Genomic DNA, 4,677 nt, shown 5'->3' with positions numbered 1-4,677 from the left:
GAGAATCATGTGTAACAATTTTGGAGACAGATTTCAATCCATCATATAACTTGTACCATAAAATTTGGTATTTGACATTGAGATTTTGCATATTCAGCTGCTCTGCATTCCATCATTAAGGTATTAGTTCACAACTTGACGATTCAAACATATCCTGCGGAGTGTCAGAGACTGATCATGTTATGACCATAATAATAAAACTTATTTTCTTAGTGTTTGAAAAAAGCCGTAATGAAAGTATGCCGTGAAAGACTGCATGTTGGAACGAAAGAATGGAACACGTCATGCAGATGTGACATGAAGAGCTATGTTGTAGAATTGTTCAAGTGAAGTTTTTATCAATTGATTCTAACACGGTACAATTATGCACATTACCATTGTATTGATAACATGGTCAATCAGATACCCTGAAAACCCAATCAATTCGACCACCCTTTTAATTCAACCACCCTATTTTTTCTCAAAACATAATTTTATTTTGCCCCTATCAAATCGACCACCGACGGAAACTTGGACTTTCTCAATCCCTATTAATTCAACCGAATGACATACCCTTCAAAAAATTCCTTCAGTTGGTCGAATTGATAGGGTTTTTACAGTAACCCAATCTGATATCTATACGTGTTCATTCAAAGTTATTTTTTAAATGTCAGAACTAAGAATTCAGTGACTGATTGGAACACAATTCTCTTATGAAATGTCTTTAGTTAGTTACCATTTATTGTTGTAACCAGTGTGAAAGTTGTCATGGAAAAGACATCAGGTCCTGTCGCTATGGAGACAAAGGTTTTAAACCACTTGAACAGGCCTGGTAGATAAGTTTGGTTATAACTTGTAATTTACATATGGGCACACTTCAGAAAGTAAATTACAAGATAGTCATTATAATCTAACACCCACTTTTCATTCTTGGGGGATGGGAAATTGACTGTTAGGTAACTTTTGGTAACTTCTATTTTCAGCCAGGCTTCTTTTAAGTTCACTTCAGTTCAGTTGCCTTTTTCAGTTTCCATGTGGTGCATGACTTTTATGCAATCAGTGCTTTTTCTTGAAGTATAATGTAAATGATATGTTCTAAGAATGAAAGCTTTATTTCCAATTCAGTGTACTGGCAGCAAAAGAGATCTGTGCTCAATGTATTTCTGGGGCCGCCTGTAGAGGGCGCTGCCAATAACACTTCCCTCACATTCCCGTGGCCCCTAGAATACAACTACAGTGGGTATTGATTGTGGTTTTCCTGAGGTTGTACTCTATCTGATATGAGTTACAGTAAAATTTTACTCATCACAAGTACATGTATCATGCCTATCTGGAGATGAATAATAAATACAACTATTTGGTTTTCAACAAATGTAACTTTTACCGCAACAATTATGAGTTTCACACAACACACATCCTGCATGTACACAAACTCTTTGTTCCTTGACAAATTAGATACAGTTAAGGTAATATGCACCTCGAAAGTGAAAGACTTAAACTTTTGCTCAAACTTTCCTCAAGGAATCTTTAAATCATTCTCTTTCAAAATCAAGAATAAAAATAGGGGGTCACCGTGCAAATTTTGGTACTAGAGAAACAAATTACCCAAGATTTACCGATATTCGAAATTCAAAATGGCCGCCATCCCTGTGTTAACTCTATGGAGAAAAATAAAAATTTTCGAAATTCGAAAAACTAATCTGGTGAAAAGTTTTCTTTCACCAAGAGCTTTAAAATGAACCCCCACAAGTGGTATATCAGAAGAGAATTGTAAAAGTTTGAGAGTCCGAATGTCCGTCCCCGAGGTGCGTTCTACCTTAATGAGGTACAGTTTAGCATATTGTCCTACATGATAATCACCCTGCTTATGTTCTGGTGGTATCACAGAATATGTTAGATCAAGCAGTGTTTAATTTGCATCAGTCTTTACATGAAGAATTAGAGATTTCTTTATAACCAAAGTCTGAAAAACAAAATATGGGACCAACAGAATCCCTGAAATTGACCAATTTGATGTTCAAAAGATTTTACCATTTGTAAACACAAAAGAAACTTGATTCCGAGACATGTCAGTTTTTTTTCTCTGAAAGTTTATTTCTTTGTAATCAAAGCCACTATTTATATCTCCCATTTAGCTCATGATGTTCTGTTAAGAATGTAGAATGTACACAGAGAGAATAATACAGGAAGAATAATCATAGATGTCTGCAGGAATTCCTTTTTTGTCTTAAGCAAAAAATTCACACAGCCATGGCAAAGTGAAAACACAAACACTCTACACAGTGATTTTGTTCAGAATGACTTCAGTGTTTAAAGTTTGTATCCACTCCATTGTGAGTTCCATTCACGTATTTCACAACCCCCACCATATACCAAGCCGATAGGTTGGGATGCACCCCAACAGCAACCTCTCTATCGGCTTGGTATATCAAACTCACTGTTATTGTGAGTTCCATTCACGTATTCACAACCTCCCATCCCAACAGCAACCTCTCTATCGGCTTGGTATATCAAACTCACTGTTATACAAATTGGGACTAAGCATTTCCCCAGTGGGTACATGCCTCCAAACAAGGTACATGAAATGTTACATTACTCATGTTTGGAAATGTCCTGTGACGTTAGTGGAAAATTGTATGAACCCTACTGACTTGATAAAGCCTCACTCAAGGAGGTGATATACCAGGAACTACAAGTTAAGTCTCTATTACTGAGAAAATGGAATTCATACAGAGGTCCACTGACAGCAAATCAGCAACATGTTCAAAATATACCAAGGGAAACTCTGTTTGACCAATCAGAAGTGAGAATCTGTATAAGTGAGAATGTACAAAACATCAGGACAAGCTTTGGTTGTATTAACTTGTAATTGCAAATGAGATTATCACAGAATGGACGATATCTGGCCAGCACCAGTGCATTATGGGAGTATTTTCTTTGCAATAGGTTATTGTACGCGAACAAACCCGATGTTTCATAGGTCCAAATGTGGAATGATGACAATGGAATTTCTAATATCCATACAAAATATTGCTGCTATCAACATACAGATTCTGACCTCTGTTCTGAAGAAATCTTTGATATGCATTTTTACCACAATTTAAACTTGAAGAAAAGCTTCCACTTTGACAATGTTAAGAATGGATCTTGCAGACTCAATTTTCTCTGACTACAGACGCTTGTAGTGAATGCTGTACTCATTAGCTTTTGAGAAAGTTCTGCTTTGTAACAAATGGTTTTCTGGTAGCATTTTCTTGTTCTTTAACTGCAAAGTTTGTTGTTTTGGCTTAGGAACTCTTACAGATGGAATTGTGGCCATAACAAATCTTTATCTCAGTATACACTGTAATTGACAACGTCTCATTCTATATTGATATGTTCAAAATATTGAACAGGGTTCCCTCGTTATCTAACAATGATAGTAAAACTCTGATGAGGAGAAGGATTCCATAAAGCTATATTTCATAGTTAATATTTGTAAATAAAATGTGTTCATAAACTAATGAAAATTCCCACTCTCTCCTTTTTGTTATCACGATATGCACTTTTATGGTGCAATTTGCTCTTGAATTTTGTATCACCTGAGCAGTTCTAGAAGGATGGGTCCGACTGATTTGTTGAAGTTGCTAATTATGGAAGGCTAAATTTGATTGGTTGGTTCAAGTGGCAACAAACCTATTTGCCATGAAAAGTTGAAGGTTTGATAGCAAAAATAAATATGCCCTTGTTGGAGGTATGTCCTCAAATTCTTGAATTTGTCAGGTAGCTGTGTGCTACTGTATATTACTGCCTCTTTGATAAAGCCTTATCACCTGCAGACTTTGGCCATTCTATTGATTTCAAAAGGGTAGGTGGGATGTGTAGGGATGGGATACGAAGGTTAAACATTGGCCCACTTCCCAAAACTGATCCCCTGTATTGTACCAAAACCTTTACACACGTATGCTGGCCTCAATCTAATAAATTTAAATATGTTGAACACATACGTTCTATCTTTTGATAATAAGTGCCTACTGCAACAAGAAAGGGAACAAAGGAAACAAAAATTAAATCAAACTGGATGCCCTTCAAAGTCTAGGAAATATTTGCTAGACCTTTTAACAAGGTTGAAGTGGGTACACATTATATTCATACCAGCAAAGTCACTACATATCTGCTTGCTATTTCCAATACAGAATGACAGAATAAAATGCAATGTTCCACTGGGTAACTATATCTGTAGCATTGTACTCTTGCATGTAACCAGTTAATTGCTGCTATTCATTTGATATTATTTACTTGAAATCATCATGCACCATCGCCTCTGTAATATTGTGAATGCTCTATCTAGAAATTATCCCAAGATATTTATATCACTTTAGCATGTAGGTGAAGAACATGCATAAAATATCAACCTTACAGTGGCACAGGTACCCAGCAATGTTGGTTGTTCACATTTTTATCCGTCTTCTAATCTTCATTCTAGGTGTCCTTGAAAACAAATAAGCTGTCACCACTGGCTGAAACACAACACCTATGATTGGATGAAAGTCAGAACCTTTGATAAGGTTTTTGAGCTGATCATACTGGTATCAATATACTGTATTAGCAACCTTTAAATAAAATGCATCTTCATTTCAAAGAGATTTTGAGGCATTTGAAAACTGAGTTTGGACATATATGTATAGTTGCCTTTTGTCACTATTTATCCAACATGAC

The sequence above is a fragment of the Ptychodera flava genome, chromosome 18 (assembly GCF_041260155.1).
Source record: "Ptychodera flava strain L36383 chromosome 18, AS_Pfla_20210202, whole genome shotgun sequence".
Taxonomy (NCBI): Eukaryota; Metazoa; Hemichordata; class Enteropneusta; family Ptychoderidae; genus Ptychodera; species Ptychodera flava.
Note: the sequence above shows the minus strand (reverse complement) of the source record.